The sequence below is a fragment of the Canis lupus genome, chromosome 37, assembly GCF_003254725.2.
Source record: "Canis lupus dingo isolate Sandy chromosome 37, ASM325472v2, whole genome shotgun sequence".
Lineage (NCBI taxonomy): Eukaryota > Metazoa > Chordata > Mammalia > Carnivora > Canidae > Canis > Canis lupus.
In genome coordinates this window covers 8115337-8137310 of record NC_064279.1, presented here as the reverse complement: position 1 = coordinate 8137310, position 21974 = coordinate 8115337, and the positions used below count along the sequence as shown (strand labels likewise).

General features: G+C 38.4%; 1 long non-coding RNA gene across 8 annotated transcripts in view; it reads left to right on the top strand.

Moving 5' to 3' along the window:
- The first annotated feature begins 20757 nt into the window (after nucleotides 1-20757).
- LOC112656662 (uncharacterized) overlaps nucleotides 20758-21974 on the top strand; it is a 62338-nt gene continuing 61121 nt past the window's right edge. For 7 of the 8 annotated variants that reach the window (XR_004812383.2, XR_003134563.3, XR_003134566.3 and 4 more), the window contains exon 1: nucleotides 20758-21030. This is a non-coding gene — a long non-coding RNA (uncharacterized LOC112656662). The remainder of the gene's footprint in view (nucleotides 21031-21974) is intronic. The other variant, XR_003134565.3, reaches the window with a different exon arrangement.

The window sequence follows — 21974 nt, the reverse complement described above, 5'->3', positions numbered from 1 at the left end:
AAAACCTACTAGATGGGGGAAAAAATTCAAACCATATATCTTATAAAGTGTTAATATCCAAAATATACAAAGAACTCCTACAACTCAATAGCAAAATAATAATAGTAATAATAATAATAATAACTCAATTTAAAAATGGGCAAAGGACCAGAATAGATTTCCCCAAAGATATTTGTTTTTGTTTTTTTTGTTTTTTTTTTTTTGTTTTTTTTTTCCCCAAAGATATTTGTAAAGATACTCAGCACCACTAGTCATTAGGGAAATGCAAATTAAAACCACAATGACCAGAATGATATATTACCTCAGGCCTATTAGAATGGCTATTAGAAAACAACAAGAGCTAACAAATGCTGTCATGGATGTGGAAAAAGGAGAACTCTTGTGCATTTTTGGTGGTATTGTAAATTGATGCAGCTACTATGGAAAACAATATGGAAGATCCTCAAAAAATTAAAAATAGAACCAGCAAATTATCCAGCAATTCTATATCTGGGAATATATCCAAAGGAAACAAAAATACTAACTCAAAAAGATATATCTGTACACCCATGTTCATAGCAACATTATTTATAATAGCCTAGACATGAAAACAACCTAAGCATTCATCAATGGATGAATGGATAAGAAGTTGTAAGTGTACATATATAAAATGGAACATTATTCAGCCACAAAAAATTATGAAATCCTACCATTTATAACACCATGGATAAAACTTAGAGGCATTATGCTAAATGAAATAATTCAGGCAGAGAAAGGCAAATACTCTATGATCTGATCTCACTTATATCTAAAATATATATATATAAAAAGAAAAACCAAACTCATAGAAAAAGAGATCAGCCTTGTATTTACCAAAGATGGTGAAGAGGGGTGGAGGGGAAATTGGACAAAAGTGGTCAAAGGTACAAACTCTCAATGATAAGATAAATAAGTACTTTAGGAATATAATGTACAACATGATGACTATGGCTAACATTGCTGTATGATATATAGGAAAGTCGTGAAGAGAGTAAATGCAAAAAGTTCTCATGGCAAGGAGATACTTTTTCTTTTTTTTCCTTTTCTATTTCATATATATATATTTGAGAAGATATATATTTCATATATATATATATATTTGAGAAGATGAATGTTAGCTGAATCTATTGTGGTAATCATTTGACAATATATGTAAATCAAACCATCATGCTGTATAAACTTACACAGTGATGTATATTAATTATTTTTCAATAAGATGAGGGGGTCAGATTACTCTGCGTTAGAATAAGGGAAAGGACACAAAACAGGAGCCAGTTAGTTATAGAAGTAATAGGAGTGTATGGATCAATGACAAGTGCTTGGATTTTGTACAAATTGGGAAGATGGATCATCTAGGTTTACATTCAATTGCAGATGGGTTGTAATTGAAGACATCCCAGAATGACTCCAAGATTTTTGGCTTGAGCAACCAGAATGATAGTTACTAGAAATTGTGTTAGGGAAGTCTGTGGGTGGCGTAGATTGGGGAAGGGAGTGCTAAGAATCTGGTCAAAGCTGTATACATAAATTCCAGTTTTCATTAGCTACATGTTTTCCAATGTGATGAGATAAGGTGAAATCTAGACCATGAATATAGTTAGAGAACAAAAGAGAAAAAAAAAGAGAGAACAAAAGAGATCCAAAGAACTGCTAGTGAGGAGTAAGGAGAAAACAGAAGACTAGGGGTGCTCTACCTGGGAAAGTAGAGCCGCTTACATTGCTTCAATTACCATCAACATGCTAATGACAACCAACTTTCTCTCTCCAGCAAAGGTGTTTTTTTTTTTTTAATTTAAATTCAATTAGCCAACATAAAGTACATGCTTAGTTTCAGATGTAATGTTCGATGATTTATTAGTTGCATATAACCCCCAGGGCTAATCACACTGTGTGCCCTCCTTAATGCCCGTCACCTTTCTTCCAACAATCAGGATGCTCCCCTACATCTCCAACTCAACACCATGAGATATTGACAGCACTTTTATTGACCCCTTCACTCCCAGGTTTTCCTACTGTTTTGTGAGGATGATTCCCGACCATAATTAAGCTTGTAGCATTATCATATTTACCCAAGAAATGTCACCTATCCTTCACGATACATTCTTCGTGATCTACATTCTTAGGTACTCTCTAAGTTAAAGCATATATTCTGCCCAGTTCACACATTTCCTCTCATCTGTCCTCAGGGTCTCAGTTTTATTTATATGTTGTCCAACTAGAGCGTTTTTCTCAACTATTTTTCCGTGATGAGTACTCAGATCATCTTTTGTCTGAATTACTGATTTATATTTCACCCTAAAGAATCAGTGGTACCGTGCATGGTTTAGAAGGTTAGGGCTGCAGTACTAAGGTCCTCTGTATTGTTACAGCACAGATTATGCAATGAGCAAAACTAGATGCTTTGCAATACATTTACCATTCTTTATCCAAAGGATATTGAAGAGAGTCAGAACAGTAGAAATCCCAGCAGAAATATTGAAATTCTCTAAGACTGGAAGAGGTACAACTTTTGAGACCCCAAAACCCTTACCCTGGGAGCTGCAAAGCTAAGAGCAATTTTTATTTACATTCATAGACACATGCAAACACCAAAATCTGCAGCAACCCTGCACATGGCCTTGATTTCACTAATGAATAGATTGGTATCCCCTTTTCAGAGTTAGAGTTGGCAAACCAGTTAATTGTATATACCATGATCTAATCTATTATCCATCTGGCATTCATACAGTGCAGTGGTCTCCAAATCTTTATGAGCATGAGCCTGTACAAACATATGTGTGTGGGGGGGTAGCTGAAAAAAGTTTTTGCAAATAATACCTTTACTATAGAAAATGCTTTGTATATACTCTATTTCATTTCTTTCTTCAATTTACTGGTTGCTCTTCACTAAATTTACTATATTATTCCTTTATTATATTATGCACTTATGACAGCAACCCATGGTTTGAAAAATACCAATTTAGATGCCTTTTTGTATACTGGGGCAGAGTAAAATAGTAATAGATAAAATTCCTCAGAATTTATGATGCATAAGGAACTATGCTAAGTACTCTACATGGATTATCTCATCTAATCTTAAAATAACCACAAAGTTAATTATTACTAATTCCTCCAGGTTATGGAAGAGAACATGAATATCAGAATGGTCAGTTTGCCAAAGGTCATACAACATAGCCCTGTCGCTCTCAACACGATGCTGGCAACTGCTGTGCTCTATTATCTCCTACCTCACTCTCTGAAACACTGAATCAATATACTTTGAAAAATCACAATTCCAAGATGCATGACTACTAAGTGTCTCCTTTCCCATTCATGGAATGTCTCCACAGCCCTTCCAGCAATTACATCTCTCAGAAGGAGCAGCATGGTCTCCTGTGGAGCTCTAATTCAAGGTCTATGGTGCCTGTTCTAATTTTCTCCATGTACTGACTGGTGTCCTTTGTTTTCTTATATTCTCTGCTACCTCATGACTATCCTGAATTCTTATCTTTCTTCATGATCTTCGTGATTAAGTGCGTACTGCTAAATGGCTAATTCAGTATACTTGGTTTGCACTCCTGAGGGGAGAAATCTGATTAACTCTGTCCATTTTCTCATACCCAGCAATGCTTTGTGCTTATTCTTGCATCCACACATATATGTTCCTACCCCTATTTACAACTGTGACACTGTGCACATATACAATTCTCTACCTATTTTTCATTCTTCCTTGTAAGATTATAAACTCCTTGAGAGCATCAGGTGCATCTTTTTCACCATGGTACCACCTAATCTTGGTGAAATGTAGATATATAGAAGAGTGAATTGATCAAAAGGAGTGAGCTTGCCAATCAAGCAGCAGTGGGAAAGACAGAAGGGTAATGAAGTCATAGAAGAAGAAATCAGGAAGAGAGGAATCATAGAGAAGCTATATGGGTAAAGTTCAGCCCTTAATAACAGAAAAAGTAACCAGGAGGAGAGAATACAAGAAACCCTCGCCAAGGGAACCTTACACATGACCTTAACCTTCAGAAGGTTAAGAAGAAGAAATGAAAGATGGTGCCAAAGGGTTTTGCTTAAGCAATAGCATGGAAATGAAGAATGGATAACTGTATTTACCCCAATCTCAAACTGCTACAAACAAGAATAAGATGAATTCAATATGTTAAAAATATTTAGGGAGGCAGCATTGGTCAATTTGACCAGCACTTTTGTGTTAATTAAGTAATTTTCTGAGTCAAAATGTTCATACCCAAGGAGTCTGGTTTGAATCACAAAAATCTAGGAAGCTGAGGCTTGTTGGGCTCTAGGGGAGACAAAGGGTCAGAAGGTAAATCATGCCCCAGCTATTAACAAGGCAGCATTCACTCTCATGGACCAACATCAGGTCTTAAATCAACCAATTCTCAAGACATAAGAAACTTAAGGGAACAAAACAAAGTCTGGCTATTAAGTATCTTGTTTATGCATCCTTTCAAAGTCAAACAAATGTGAAGCCTCCTACCAAAAAGTTCATAATAATAAAAGGAAAACACATATTGTTGTTGCTATGAATTCTGACTAGTGTGAAAAAAATCAAATTAATTTTATGGAACAGAGTTTCAGATGATACGGAATGTAGCCTGATGTAATTCACTATATGTGTTTTTAAAATGATATTGCCAGATAGTATGATGTTCCATTGGTATAATATTAGATTAAATCTGGTATTTCCTTAGATCAATCACCTAGATATGTATAAATACCAAAAGCAAAGATTTAGGTGACATGTTAACTACTCATTTACTGCTAAAAATAAGTTGATTCCCTTTCCTTCCTTCCTACTTCCAAGTTTCTGCCTTCAAATTTTTCATGGGTTTCCTTAGAGAATAATTCAAGTACCTGAATGTTTCAGAAAGCTCTATTCAATGGGTTCCCAGTTCCTTGTTTGTTTTGCCTCTTGTCACATTTGCTTAAAAGGCAAATTCTGCCTTTTAATGGCTGTGTGTGTTTCCAAAGACAGTCTAGCCTTATGTTTGCTACATCACTGTATTTATGGCCACTTTGTGCTTCTGTTGACCAACTCCATGAATTTACATAAGCTCTCCTTATTTTTCCTCCTTCAGCTCCCTTTTATGAGCCCTTAAGCTTTAGGAAACCCACATTTCTTCTGTTGAAGCCATCAGATTTTTAGTGGTTTCCATCATATCACATGTTTAAAACAGCAAACTTTTAGCACTCGTGGTTGATCATTGGATCTTCCTTTAAATATCTTGGAGATTATATAGGAAGTGTCAGCTTGTAAATAATTTCTCTAGTAGATTATTGAATGTGATAGTATAATTATGTGAGGGCTTTTTTCTTATTTAATAAACTACCCAGACCAGGGATGCCTGGGTGGCTCAGTGGTTAAGCATCTGCCTTCAGCTCAGGTCATGATCCTGAGGTCCTCGGATAGAGTCCCACATCAGGATCCCTACAGGGATCCTGCTTATCCCTCTGCCTATGTTTCTGCCTCTTTCTCTGTGTCTCTCATGAATAAATAAATAAAAATCTAAAAAAAAAAAAAAAAACTACCCTGACCATATACTTTAACATAGATAATGCAAAAGAATGCTTACTGCTTTTAAGTAATAAATCTTAAAATGTCATGGTGTATAGATTTTATTTTCTTAAATTATTATTTTTCTTCTGGACCTTTTGATTGGCTACTACAAGTTGTATCTCATGCCACACATTCTCAGCATATGAAACTACAGGTTGAGAGGTTGACATTTTCTTCATAAATAGACCATTCTGTGCCTTCATTTTAAATTAAAATTTATCATTAAACATTTCAGATGGGAAAAAATTAGCTACTGCTTTCAGGCCATTTATCATATCACAACTATCAACAATACCAAAGGCTGCTGAAGACTCAGCAATGAAAGCTAAATTCAAGTCAGCAGTTTCAGATAAAAATTGGATAGCACTAGGCAATGTATGTTAATGAATAGAGGTGGATATTCCAAGCAGTAAGGTAAAAGCACAAAAACTACTCCAAATTAAGAGTGTGAAAAGGAAGGGTGCCTGGATGACTCAGTCAGTTAAGCGTCCTACTTTTGATTTCAGCTCAGGTCATGATCTTGTGGTCATGAGATTGGGCCCACACCTGGCTATATTTGGCTCCTTGCTCAGTGGGGAGTCTGTTGAGACTCCCTCCCTTGCCCCTCCCTCTGCTCTCCCTCTCTCAACTAAATAAATCTTTTTTTAAAAAATTAAAATAAATAAATACTATGAAAAAGGATCCATTCCCTATTATGACGAAAATAAAGATCAAGTATAAAAGAGAAATAAATGACCAGCCAGCACTTTCAAATACCCATTTGTTTGAAAGCGTCTATTAGGATATGGGAATCTGAAGGAGATCTATTCTCTATCAGCGCATACCATGTAATATCAAAAATACTTCCAGTGGACAGAAACATATTGGACATGCATTGCTTTTTTTTTTTTTTAAAGATTTTATTTATTTATTCATGAGAGACACAGAGAGAGAGAGAGAGGCAGAGACACAGGCAGAGGGAGAAGCAGGCTCCACGCAGGGAGCCTGATGTGGGACTCGATCCAGGGACTCCTGGATCACATCCTGGGCCGAAGGCAGGCACTAAACTGCTGCACCACCCAGGGATTCCCCATGGACATGCATTGCTAATTAGAGTTACATACAACTATGTAAAAAGTTCTAGGAAGTTATCAAAATGACCACAGTGGTTAAAATAGGTGGAATAAGCCTAAAACATCCCCATAGAAGAAGAGAACTTAGGAAAGAGTTTTCAATAAGTTAGTAGAAGTCAAAGAATGAGGAGGACCATGGAAATGGAACAGTTGCCATATGCAAGGATCTAGGAGGCAGGAGTTTGTGATCATGTTTGGGATGCCGCACACATTAGCTTGTTTACAACAATAAGAATTAGGAGATCTGATAGAAACTGTCTTCCCATGGAGTCATGTGGTTTGGAATCTCAGGACCAAAGGCAAGACCTGGCACAAATTGTCATGCAGTGAGGATATGTTTTATGGATAGATTCGTGAATGAGTGGATGGAAGCAAGAAAACTAACATTAGCAGACATGCCAGCCATAGTGCTAGGTACTTTCACCTACATGATCTGATTTTATCTTTAGGTATTATCCCATTTCTGAAGATGAGGAAACTGAGGCACAGAGAGGATAGTGTCAAAACCAAAGAGAATTTGGAAGATTGGGAAAACAAGGATTTGACTGTAGAGCTAATTCTTTGTTCTTTATTTTTATATGATGCTTTTAAATGTATCTTTAAATCTTAAATAAAAGAAAATTATTTCTGGTGATAAAAAAAAGGAAGGCTCCATAGGTGAAACACTGTCCCTTCTGAAGCATTTATTTTAGAGCTTAATGGGCCTCATCTCTACTTTCTTTCATCTGTAGATTGACTTATCTGTTGTCTATTGACTATGACCATCACTGACCTTCTGCTTGTTTATTTGCTTTGGAGTGGCCATTGTCCTGTGGTCACTGACCCAACTCATATGCAAATATTATAGAGAGTCTTTGAAGCATTTTCTTTGGAGGTGGTCAGCCAGCAAGGCCAACTGTATCATGTGTTATTTATCAAGGCAAAATTATATGGCTAGCAAAAAAACAGCACACAGACAAATTATAGAGAGATTCTTATATCTTTAGGCCAATACCCACAGTGCACTGTTTTCTTTCTGAAAAACAGGTATTTATTCACATCATATTATGCTGTGAAACAAGCAAAGAATCTGGAATTTATAAGCTAATTGACTGGAAATAATTACAGCCAATGAAGCAATGAAATCTATTTGTTTATTCTTTTCCATATGTAACCTGACCTACATGTTTAAAAATGTAAACTTGTTTTAGCATTTATTTGTAACTATGGCATTATTTATAGTTCTGTCAACTGACTTTTAGTGTTCTGTACCTTTATTTTTGCCAAGAGTATTGATAAATGAATTCTTACATGAAGACAAAAGACCTAGGGTACATATGTGTTGTTTCCCATTTACTCATCTCTAACATAACTAATACTTTTTAAAAAATATGATTACTCTACATTCACTGCCAGAACCTCTCATGATCAAATACACATAAACATAGATCTGTCAGCTGATGGAGATTAGGTAAAGTCAGTCATGCCCATTTTCTTATCATAATATGGCCAAGACAATGAAGACTGATAGATAGCTGTTACTTAGACAAACACTGTTACCAAGACTATAATGTTTCTTGCCTCTGAACAGGTCCAGTACAAAAAGTGGGAACAAAAATACTAAACTTTTAGGTATACTCTGACCCCTGAGAATGAGTCTGTGCAATGAAGTTATTTCTTCACTTTGTCCTGAAAAACAATCTAGCACTTCAAGAATCATTCCCAGGGGGCGACCCGGGTAGCTCTGCAGTTAAGAGCCGCCTTCAGACCAGAGCATGATCCTGGAGACCCGGGATCGAGTCCCACATTGGGCTCCCTGCATGGAGCCTGCTTCTCCCTCTGCCTGTGTCTCTCTCTGTCAATGTGTGTGTGTGTGTGTGTGTGTGTGTGTGTGTGTGTCTCATGAATAAATAAATAAAATCTTAAAAAAAAAAAAAAAAAGAATCATTCCCAGAGCCACAAAGAACTCTCCTCTACCCTGATTCCTACCCTTTGAGAGCTTGACACAATTCCTGCCCTCAAAGAGCTTATAGCTTTGTGAAGAAGAAAAACAATGGACATTTTTTTCCTACTTGGTTGTAGTAAGAACACTTAACATGAGATCTCCCTTCTTAAGAACAATTTAGGTGTACAATACAACATTATTAACTATAGGCACAATGTTGTACAGCAGATCTATAGAACTTACCATCTTGCACAACTAAAATTGTGTACCCTCTGATATTAATCATTGTTTCCCTTTCCACCAGGCCCTGGCAACCAGCATTCTACTCTGCTTCTATTGGTTTGACTGTTTTAGGTAAGTAAAATCATACAGTATTTGTCTTTCTGTGACTGACTTATCTATACTTAGCATAAGGTCCTCAGGATTCATCCATGTTGTCACGTATTGCAAGGTTCCCTTTTGTTTGTTTGTGTGTGTGTGTGTGTTTAGCTAGTATACCATTGAATGTATATACCATATTTCCTTTATCCATTCATCTTTTTATGGACATTTGGGTTGTTTTCACATCTTGGCTTTCATGAATAGTGCATAATAAACATGAAAGTGCTAGTATTTCTTCTGATTTCAATTTTTTTTTATGAATACCCAAAAGTTGGATTATTGAATCATATTGTATTTCTACTTTTAATTTTTTAAGGAGCCTTCATACTATTTACCTTAGGAGCTACACCATTTTACATTTCTTTTTTTTTTTTTTTAAGATTTATTTATTTATTTAAGGAGGTGGTGAGGGTGATAGAGAATCTCAAGCAGACTCTCTGCTGAGTGCAAAGTCTGATACGGGGCTTAATCTCACAACCCTGAGATCATGACCAGAGCTAAAATCAAGAGCTGGGTGCTCAACTGACTAAGCCACCCAGGTACCCCTCTATTTTTCATTTCAAACAGTGTACATGGGTTTTAATTCCCCCACATCCTCACCAACACTTACTTTCTTTTTAATTTTTAATAATAGCTGTCCTAAAAAGTATGAAGTGATAGCTCCTTATAGTTTTGATTTGCATTTCTTTGATGATTGGTGACATTGATAATATTTTTATATACCTCTTGACCATTTATATGTGTTCTTTGGAGAAATGTATATTTGAGTCCTTAGCCCAATTTTTTCCACTGAGTTATTTTTGCTATTGAGTTATAAGGGTTCCTTGTATATTTAGAAATTAACCCCTTATGAAATATAATTGCAAATACTTTCTCCCATTCTGTAGGCTGCCTTTTGACCTACTTGATTGTTTCCTTGCTGTGCATAAGTTACCTGCTTGACGTAGTCACATCTGTCTATTTTTGCTTTTGTTACCCATGTTTTTGGTATATCTGGAGACATCACACTTCCTGATTTCAAAACATATTACAAAGTTACAGTAATTAAAATGGTTTAGTAATGGCATAAAGATAAATGTATAGATCGCTGGGACAAAATAGAGAGCCCAGAAATAAATCCGCACATAAATTCACTCAGCTAATCTCCAACAAGGGCACCAAAAATATATAGTAGATAAAGGATAGTCTCTTCAGGAAATGGAGTTGGAGAAACTGGGTATCCACATGCAAAATGATGAAACCGGACCCTTATCTTACACCATACACACACACACACACACACACACACACACGGAAGTCAACTCAAAGAGGATTAGACTTGAACATGAGGCCTGACACTGTAAAATTCCTAGACAAAAAGGAAAGAAAAGCTTCATGACATTGGCTTTCACAATAATTTCATGGACAATAGGTAATTTTAACATAACATATTGTGCGATATGAGAGGTGCCACTTTTTCCCAAGTATCCTGTTTGGCATTCACTAATTTCCATGGTGGCTGGGGATATTCTGAGTATGTAAAACAAGTTGAACCACATTTACAGCAGGGGGTTTATACTTATCTGACAACCTGAAGGGAAGCAAAAATACTGAGCAGGGATAATACTGTCCTTGAGAAAGAATGTATCACACGGGCAAATGTCTGGAAGGGTGACTAGATCCTACCAACAAGTGTCACTGTTAGAGGGGAAGAATGACCGCAGGCCCACTATGGCTGGTACTAGAACCCATCCAGATGCAGCAAATTTGATAGGTGACCTTGGAAAGGAAACAATTCTGTCATCAAGTAAAGAACTCCATACATTTAGGAGTATATCAGGACCCAGTCAAGCCCCTTGTGGGCACCTGTCACTGAGGGTAACCCCACATGAACAAGAGTTCTCTGCTAACCATGATGGAGATTGCTTAAGCCAACCCAGATCCCTGTGGCACAGGGAAGGTAGCTTTGGTGGCAGTGGTAACTCAGCATGGTCAAGAAAAATTCTTCATACCACTTGAGATAAGCCCAGAGCAATAGACCATATCTCAAGTTTTCATTGTGAGACTATCCTAAAGAACTTCAATAACAGTAGCGGTTTAATCACATTAATGTTTTAGCACAATCATGCTGGCAGCTTTGAAAAACGACTTGAATGGGAGCACCTGGGTGGCTCAATCAGTTAAGCATCTGCCTTTGGCTCAGGTCATGATCCTGGGGTCCTGTGATGGAGCCCCTGAATTGGGCTCCCTGCTCAGGAGGGAGCCTGCTTCTTCTCCCTCTGCCCTTCTCCCTACTCATGCTCAAGCATGTTCTCTCTCTCTCTCTCTCTCTCTCAAATAGGTAAATAAAATATTTTTTTAAAGAAAAAAGAAAATGGACTGAAATGATTAAGGCATGAACACCCTAGCTTGGCCTGAACCAGGGTGTAGCACAATACTGCTCTTTGTATCTTGACCACAGATAACACAAACAGGTATGAGAGGGAGGGAAAAATGTTGGATGACCCAGCCAGGAAATGCAGAGAACAGTTAAGGGGTCTCAGTGAGCGGTCAAACCAATAAAAATTTTAAATGTTGGATTTTGGGGTGGGGTTGAGAAAGATAAAACAATGGTTCAGAAATTGGGTCATAAAGGAAAGGAGACTGCAATAACCACAGGTATTTGGAAATTCTTTCAAAAGATAAAAATTTCATGTTATATTTTAACCATCGAGCATCTCCCCTGGAAGGCAACAATTACAGTAGATGGATTATTGAAGAAATGATTTCAACACTTAGGCAATAGCTTCTGAAGAAAACATCCAGGTCAGTAACCCCTTGTTTGGCCCATAAAATAAAGATGAGCTAACCTAACACTACTCCTGGAAGGCCGAGGCCTTCACTTTGTGAACCACTCTTATCTATCTAAGTCCCATAAATTCTCCCATAAAGTAGTCCTTTCAAATGTATACGATGGGGTGGGAATCAAAGGAACATGCTTTGGGAAAGGATTTTTTGTGACTCATCTCTTTCCACAGGCCACGACTACTTTAGGCCCGCACCTATGATGATGAACTGTGCCACAGTACCAGATACTCAGAAGGTCTTAAACAGGCAAAGTTAACATGAGTTAAGGAGCTACTTCTTTAAAATTACAATGCCATACAGAGATTCGATGAGGTAGCACGGAGGACAAAAAGTTGAAAAGATAAAAAAGAGATGTATAGATTTCAGCATCATTCCAAATATGTATAAAATACAAACACCCTCCGCTTACACCTGGGAAAAACTTACTCAGTTTGCCACTACCCATTCAGGTCAAACATTCCAATACTCTGATATTTCTGCATCACATGAATCAGGGGAGGCATTCACCATATTAATTCTGGGAATATCCAAACAAAAATTACATCCTCGATCCTTCAAGAATTTCCTAGGATCTGGTTCCCTTTCCCTGCCCAATAGTCACAGAAACATTCCATGACCTGCCTTGCATCTGTTGTTTTAAAATAACTTCACAATAATGTATGATTTCTATTCTTATTTTGTTGAAACCACGGGCATTTGCCCAACCCGTAAACAAAAACAGCATTCTAGAAACCGCCAGACATCAAGTATGCAATTTTCTTCCCTAATACTTGGTCTAAAAGAAAGGCTACACTTGCACATTCACTGTAACCATTGTGCATGCTGTTCATACTCCGCCACCATCTAGTTAAATTCATTTTTAATGAGTCACATCATGGAGCACTGTATATTTTTGTTGCTAAATTTATTAACATATACTTATGGGCATACAGTTATACAGTTTTTCTTGCGGTATTTGTGTTTGGACTAATTTTTGCTAATTTCCTTTTGTTTTTCTAAAGAATATTTTTGTCTTTCTCAACCTCAAGAATTACCTTTGATGTGGTTATCAAAGAATTCAGAAGTTTAGGTATTCTAAGGCGTATATTCCTAATATGCAACACATACCCATACATACTGAAAATTTCCCTGGAAGATAATGAATCTGGCATGTAAATTTTACATTCAAAGGTTCCCCACTGGATTCCGTCCCTGGTATTAGCAATAGAGGGCAGCAATTATAATGAGTGTATTATGGCAATAAATTTCATACCTACATTCAAGATCTACAAGCTATCATAGTAAAACAAAGTGATCTATGTTGGTGATCGAGGAGAATAACACAGTAACGAAAATAACAATATGAGACAATAGAAATGAATATGGGCTTTGGAGTAAACAGACTTAGTGTGAATCCGAGTTTTACAGGAAGTGTTTTAACCTCTTAGAATCTGTTTCTTCTACTGGAAAATGGGAATAATAGTACCTACCTCTAAAAGCTGATAGGAAGCTCAGACAAAATATGCTTGAAAATTCTTAATTTTGGATACAGAGAGTCAATGAACATGAAATAAAATAGCAAGTCAAAAATTTTGTGTCAAAAAAAAAATTTTGTGTCATTCTGTAGAGCCTTGGCTATTTACATGCGAATCTAGCTGTGTATGTCAAGTTATACATATTATTTACTTATAAAGTCAGCTATACTAACACACACAAAAATCCACAATGAAGCAGAATTATGTGAAGACTTGAGTTAGATAAAGTGTAGAAAGATCTTATTTTCCTATTAAGGTCAGTTATATACATGCATCATTATTAAATAGGAAGTTGGTCATTTATTCAATGTCAAGAAAAGCCATTTAGCCACTGATGATTCACATTTTGCCTTGAGTAGTCTGGCAGGAAACTGGCATATCATTTATTGGCAAATTTGAACGGTATTAAATTGAACAGGTAAAAAATAGACTTGTGAATTAACCAAATTAAATTTGCAATACATGTTTCCGAATGGTGTGGACCAAGGAATGCTGATGTAATTTACAGAAAGTACAAGGATTCACAGCACAGGCATCTTTTACAAAATCAAACCTCTAGGGCATTCCAGAAGCCCCTCTTTCCCACCTCTTGGAAAACAGAGTGTCTATCTATCGGCTGCATGGCCTTGAGCCCCCAGTGTCCTCCCTTCATAGCCAGAAGTCATTGGCCCTTAGTCTTACAGACTAAGGCCCGTAGTCAGACAGATGAGAAGGTAAGGCAAAGTTCCATGGTCATCTATCTGGTAAATATATACTTATGTTCACTGCCCTTTTTAAACACTCCATTTGCGCTTCCAGTTCATGTACAAGGCCATTTTGATTTTGACCCACTTCTCTACTTTGGCTCTGACTATTTCCCAGGTCCAGACAATCTCTTCACCCTCTGATTCAACATTTTCGGCTTTCACTGATTTGGGTTGTAGTTTGAATTTCTAATTCTGCTTCCCCCTCCCCCACTCCCATTCCCTTTCATTCCGCTGGTGATGTAAAATCACCCATAGTGTATTCATTCCAGGTAGGCACACCTTAGGGAATCAACAGGGGCAAGGATTTATTCCAACATTATAATCACTGAACGGGAAAAGGGAATCCCTATTATGCTTTTAGGAATGAAATTATGCCATTCATCCAAGGGAATATGAGTTCTCAGAGAGGAACTGCTCGTGCTGCATGAACATTTTCAGAGGGATATTTTTTACTTTTGTGTGTTCAACATAACAACCAAAATACAATTTCATGGGAGGTAGGAAGAACCTGGAATTGCCTCTCTTAGATGTTGACTTTTTTAGTTTTTCCACAAATCCAAGTAAAATCAAAATATAACTAATTTAGAATACTAAACTAACTCCAAAGGCTTGACTGGATCCTTCAGCAAAATTAGACCTCCTGGGCACAGTCCCAAGAGACAAGCTGATGTCCTGATGTTTCAAAAACAGTAACAAAGAAAAATGAGGTTTCCAACCACCAGTCTTTTTTCCATTTTAAACAAACAAGTCTTGGAATACTGATTTTAACCATGGCAAACCCGTCCTCAGCACACAGTCTGGATATCACTGGAAGATACAGGCTCTGTCAGACTAGCACCTCTCCGTGTTTGGGATGAATGGTAGTTTTATTTCCAGAGTGCTCTGCATTTCTAAAGTTGCTTCTCCAACCTCCCAAAATGTGCATAGCTGGGAGCCTTCGAATCTCATTCATTGCAGTGTTCCTAGATGGAGACCAGATGAGATGCCCTTTCTGAAGCCAGCCACTGGCCTTAATAACCACTGCTATTCCTTTTTGGAAAAGTGCCAAAGGTCCAGGTTGGACCCATGGTATACAGCAAATGCTTACCTGTCTCCTACGGAGGACAACTTCTTTCCTCTCTTTCCTGACCCATATTACTCTGGGCATTCTTTTGTATCTGCCTCCTTCTCCCATGTAAATCCCAATGTAATGATCAAAAGAGATAAGCTATCTACTTCATGAGATTTTCTTCTCATCTCTTATGGGCCTGACATCCAACAAAACCCAGATTCATTTCACATTGGAGATCTTTCACATAATGGGGCTTCAAAGGAAGAGCAAGCAGAAAGGAGTTAACACGTTTCCTAAATGGCAGCAAAACAAAACAAAAAAACTATCATGTTGGAGTCAGAATATACCATAAGTCACATATCGCATACTTTTATAATTGTTCTCTAAAACCCAGAAAACAAAAACAGTCTGCAGCCCTTGGTAGCTAGAGTGGGGAGGAGCAGAAAATACTCTCCCTTCATAAAACAATTAATGGAACTAGAATGAAGATCAAGAAGACAGAAGCCCAGGGCTCTGGTGTGCCCCTTCGAACACGATGGATGCTCGCTACAGTGCAGGGAGCCACTTCTTGGACACTCCCCAACACTTGCCAAGCCATACATGCTCTACTGAAAAAACTGCAGTCAGGGCAAGAAGAAACAACTCTCTAAAGATAAATTCAAGCTCAACCTAAGAAATGTGGCATAATTCTACAGTGTCATGAAGGAGGAGGAGCCAAAAAGCACATCTGTCATGTAGCAGGCAAAGAATGGTATATATGGGCAAAAGGAAATGGTATAATAAGGCAGAAAGGCAGAGCCGAGAATAGTAACATAAAGGCACATAAAGTATATTTTCCTAAATGAATCTGAAAGGCACAGAATGCATGAACACTTGTTCTTAGATGGGAAAAGAGCTCTTCATTTTCTGAGTCCAGCTTTCAACAAATACTTAATACCACATGCTGGCTCTGTAAGACGTACAAAGCTCTGCCGATACAGTTGCTCGTGGCGCCAGGCAGAGGTAACTTTGATTTTAGCATCACTATTACATGCGTTTCACAGTGTGCTAATTTCACAGTTGACTTTACATGTTTCTAAATGATTCTCCACAACTAGGGAGGGCTCATGGAAAGAGAGCTACCTGTTTATGGACAAGTTTCCAACATCGTCCCTACCATATATACAACTTATAAATGCAAGGAGCAGTGGCTGCATTATCATCAGTCATAAATAAGCAGGTATTTCTAATCACTGGGTCATCGATTCCCCCCCTAAAAATCACACATATCCGTGTGTGTGTCAGTTCTCACAGCCAGTGTATGTTGTTAATACAGAGCACGAGAAATAGAAAGGGCCACATGTTTGATAGCATAATTCTCAATAAAGAAAGTGTTCAGATCTGGATAGCAACCATTTATATTTAATTATAAATAACATTGAAAAGTTTATTTCCAATAAAATGTCTTTTTGATTCTGTTAAAATCAATGATTCACAGGATGCCTATGTGCCATTCCTGATCAATTTATTGTTTCCTTTGCCATCACTGTTTAATTCTCAGATGTGTAGGATGTGATTAGATGGCTGGATGGCTGGATGGATGGATGGCTGGATGGATGGATGGGTGATTAACCATGATTAATTATACATCTTCCCCTTAACTTTTATTCCTCTGTCATCTGAAATATAGTCTCTACATCTTTTGGGAAACTTCATTTCTTAATTATTTTCTTCTCTTGCAATAATTTTCCAATGCTATATTTCTTTCACTTATCCCTAGCATATTCAGTGCATTCAGGATCCTCAGCGACTCGAGATGACACACAGAGCCCCCACTGCACCTTCCCCTATCAAAAGAAGATCCGGATTTAAAACTTCCCCACGCTACATACATTTCCTTTCTCTCAGCTCTTTTTAAATCTCATTAATAAGGATTAAAACTCTCTTTTTTTTTTCTCGGAAGTTGTCCCTGCCAAGGTCTCTGATTTTCCACTGCCAAGTTATCAAGCAATAGTGATCACTTAATCATTCAAAGAATTCTTGATGACTCTCTTTCCTAGAGAGCCAAGTCAGGAAAGCTCCTTTGTGCTGCCAGTCACTTAACGGTTGCTTCACCGTAGCTGAGCAATGTTAGTGGCAAGCCACAGTAGGCAAAAAAAAAAAAAAGAAAAGTTAAAAGCTCAGTGTCAAGAGAATGTTGTCAGAAAAGATCAGGTACCCTAATGGGCATGAGTGTGGGTCCTGAGCAACCACCAGCCAGAGTTTCTTACTCTGACTCAGTTGCCACTCAGAAGCCCTGTGACCCTAAGCAAGTTTCTTTGTGTCTCTGTGCCCTAATTTCCTCTGCAGATTTTCTTTTTTTCTCATTTTCTTTTCCTTTGTGTATGAATTATTATAGGTACCTTCAATTACTTAGTAACTTGCATATCTTCAGATGAACTCTCCAACCAAAAACTTCTTCCTGTAGTTATCCCCAAAATAGTCTCTTTCTCTTTATTTCAAAGTTATGTCTCAGATTCTGAATTCCCATCGACTTTGAAACCTTATTGCTCCAAACAACAGATGCTGAGAATTTTAATAATCTTCTCTGACACAAACATACAGTACTTTCTTCTATAAGTCCCATAGTCACCTTACGTGAAAGGGCAATCTTCCTTTCTGTGTTCACAAGGTCCATTTTCAGGAGAATCTAAAACCCTCACATTTCTTCAATGCTCCTAATCTGACCATCCTATTCTGTTCTAGTCCTCTCTCTTGTATTCTCTTGTATTCAAAGTTTCCTTTATCCTCTTTATTCAATTCACTCATATTAATCAAAATTTCACCTACACTTTCAGCTCCACACTTATTCATATCAGTGGGAGTGATATTTAACAGAATGATGGTGGATACAGAAATGACGTTCCTCAACTCACAGAGCTTGTATTTTGGCTGGGAAGGGCAGACAACAAATCAGGAAATATATAATACATAGGTGATAATACATGTTATAAGAAAATTAAGCAGGCCAGGGGACATTATATAGAGGTAACACTGTCTAGGTAACTTAGAGAGGGCCTTCCTGATAAGGTGATATTTGAGTAGATACTTGAATAAGGTAAAGGAATAAAAAATTTAAAAATCGGATCCAGTGTTGTTCTAGGTAACAGCCCAAGCAGGCATCAGCATCTTGAAAATCAGGAAAATTACTTCGATGAGCCTCAGTTTCCTTCTCTGTAAAATGATGATGATGACAATACATCATTTTCAGATTTTGTAAACATTTTTTGAAGAATGTCACACATCCCAATATTTATTGAATATTGATTACATGTTGAAACAACTGTATTTTGGATACACTATGTCTCAAGTATGTTTTACTTTACATCTTACCAAACTCATTTTATTTATGCCACTTTTTAAAGATTCTTTTAAAATTTTTAAGTAATCTCTCTATGCAGCGTGGGGCTGGAACTCACAAACCCTGAGATCAAGAGTGCCATGTTCCACCCACCCCCCAGCCAAGGGTCCCCTATTTATGCCACTTTTTCTCAACATGGTTGCTAGAGAATTTTTTTTTCTGGTGAAGAAGAATGTTTTTATTAGATTGTTGTAAACATTAAAAATAATGTTTAACAAAAGATTAGAAAAAGACCTGGTGGGATCCCTGGGTGGCGCAGCAGTTTAGCGCCTGCCTTTGGCCCAGGGCGTGATCCTGGAGACTCGGGATCGAATCCCACGTCGGGCTCCCAGTGCATGGAGCCTGCTTCTCCCTCTGCCTATGTCTCTGCCTCTCTCTCTCTCTCTCTCTCTCTCTCTCTGTGTGACTATCATAAATAAATAAAAATTAAAAAAAGAAAAAGAAAAAGAAAAAGAAAAAGACCTGGTGTGGGGACACCTGGGGAAACTCAGTTAAGGGTCAGACTCTTGATTTCGGCTCAGATCATCACCTCGGGGTCATAACATTGTCCTGCAACAGGCTCCATCTTCAGCAGGGAGGCTGCTTTCTGCTTTAGATTCTAGCCTTCTGCTCCTCCTCCACTCTTTCTTCCACATACACTTTCTTTCTCTCCCTCTCAAATAAATAATCTTAAAAAAAAAAGACCTGGTGCAATAAATGGCAGTTATTATTATCTTGCATAGCTATGTCCACTTGTTGAGTGTCAAAATTTAATACACACACGTAATACTTTCTGAAAACTGCCTAAAAAGCATTTCAGAGTTTATAGTAAATTATATCAAGCTGATAATACAGAGGGCAGCATAATACACTGAAAGGAATATAAGGTTGAGGAACAGACAAATCTCTGAATCCCAGGACCCTAATATCCTAGATCTGAGGTTTTGGGCAAGTTATCCAATCTTTCCAAGTTTCAATCTGTATAATGGGTTGTGTTAAGGATTACATAAACTGAAATATGAAAAAGGTCTAGCATAATCTCTGACCTAAATGAATGCTGATTTCCTTCTGCATAGCTCCTTCTGCACTTATGCAGGTAAAGTTGCACCATGTGGTCATATAATTTGATGCACAGAATTAAACATGTCACCTCTTGTAGGAGAAATGTGATCCCATGTGGTCACCATAATCTTGAGGTCATTGGGGTATGAAGGGCAGGCAAGGAGAACAGGAAAGGAAAGATAAGGGCTTGTAATCAATTACTTCACCAAATTCCCCAAAATTCTGTAGAAAAAAGAAGCCTTTTGCATAAATATTTCTGCTCAATAAACTTTGTCCAAATCAGGAGTGCTTTTTCATGTTACTAACAGCAGGAAAGTCCATCTTCATGGATATGACTTTCCTAAGCCCAATTACAAAGCCCCCTAAAAAAAGCCTCTTCCAAAGGACAAAAAAAAGTCCTAAAGTCTAATGCATTATTGCATCAGATATTTCTTAAAGGTAAAAATGAAAAGATGTTCAAAGTTAATTGAAGAGAATAACCAAAGATACCAACGCAAAATAAAGTGACATCACTTTGAAAAGTTCTTTTGAATCAGAAAGCAAGTTTTAAAACAGAAGAGACAGACTATAATTCAAATCCTGGTTGGATCCCAAATTTGGATGTTGATCCTTCCACAGGTGGTATATACTAAAATGGGTTCATTCATTCAGCACATTTTCCTGAGAGTCTATCACGTATCAAATATCTTTCTAGGCAGTGGGATGCCACAGAAGATATACTTTGAAAACACCTGCCCTTGAGGGCACCTGGGTGGCTCAGCGGTTGGGCGTCTGCCTTTGGCTCAGGGCATGATCCTGGGGTCCTGGGATCGAGTCCCACATTGGGCCCCCACAGGGAGCCTGCTTCTCCCTCTGTCTTTGTCTCTGCCTCTCTCTGTGTGTCTCTCATGAGTAAATAAAAAAAATCTTTAAAAAAAGAAAAGAAAGAAAAAAGAAAACACCTGCCCCTGGAAGGCACATACCGACGGGAGAAAACAATGACCAGTAAGCGAATCTCTGGTAGGCAAATGATTAAAAGAGGAGTGCTATAGAAACAAATAATAAAGGCAGAAAGTAGGAATAGAGAATGCGGTGTCCAGTAGGGTAGGGACGGTGGCCTATTTTAAATAAGGTGGGCAGGGAAGTCCTCCTCACTGTGAAAGTGATGTTAGGGGAAAGATCTTAGGGTCATAAAGGAGTGAGTCATAAAGCCCCCTGGGAGAAGAGCACTCCAGACAGAGAAAATCACAACTGAAGAGCCTCTGAAGACATAGAAGGATTAAGCAACTGCAAGGCTGTGTGTGTGGCTGACATGAAGCGAGCTCGGGAGGAGAGGAGAGGATGAGGCCAGGAGGTGTCTCAGGGGCCAGACCCAGTAACTGCTGGGCCATCCAGAGGTCTGTGGCTTTTAGTTTGAGATGGGGAGCCACCAGTTGGTTCTGAAGAAAGGACTGAAATGAGCTGACATTGAACTACAGCTATATTGATTGATGCAGGTGTGTACTGGAGAGGACAGAGGCAGGGAATGATGACAATGGCTTGGACTGTCATATAGCCTGGGGTTTTATACTGAGAAAACTCTCTTTTCTAAGACGGGAAGACTGTGATGAAGTGGGTTGGTTGGTTGGTTGGTTGGTTGGTTGGTTGTTTGGTTGGTTTGGGGTGGGGATGGGTAGAATGGAGATCAGTTTCAGAAGTCTACTAGACATCCAAGTAGCAACACGCGGGAGAGAAACCAGTTGAATATACATGTCAGAGTTCAGGGGAGTGGTCCTGACTAAAAGTAAATGTAAGATTTTTCAGAGTATAGATGACATTCCTGAGAGAAGATGCAATAAGCAGAGAGAGAGAGAGAGAGAGAGAGAGAGAATATAAATAAAGAAGAGGGGCCTGAGGACAGCCCCTCAGAGTTCAAGGAGATAACACACGACTATCAGAGGAATAGGAAAGGAGCTACTGGGGGGTTCAGAGGACAAGAGACAGTCTAGCTTCTAGAAGCTCCATGAAAGAAATATTTTAGGGAGTTGGGAGTGATCCCTGGTGGGGGGAAAATGTTGCCTCAAGGACTGATCATTGGGTGTAGCAACTCGGAGGTGACTGCAGAAGAGAGAGTCAGTGGAGCAAGTAGGGGGAAGGGACAACAGGAGGGCAGGAGCCAGGGATATCCAACAAGGACAACTCTCCGAGGGGTTCTGCTCTAAAAGAAAACTGAGAAAGGAGAGACCGCAGATTGGAAAAGTGGGGGTGAAGAGAGGGATTCTTTTCAAAGTAGGAGAAATTACAACACAGAGAAGAAGAGTCTGATGACAAGGAGGGAGAGGAGGCCACTGCTGGGATAGCAGCCAGAGCCTGGTGAAGTGAGGGGGTCTCCGTCCCAAGGGAAGGGGCCGGTCCCAGACAGCAGCCAGGAGAGTGGGGTCCTCAAGGGAGCTGCATTCCC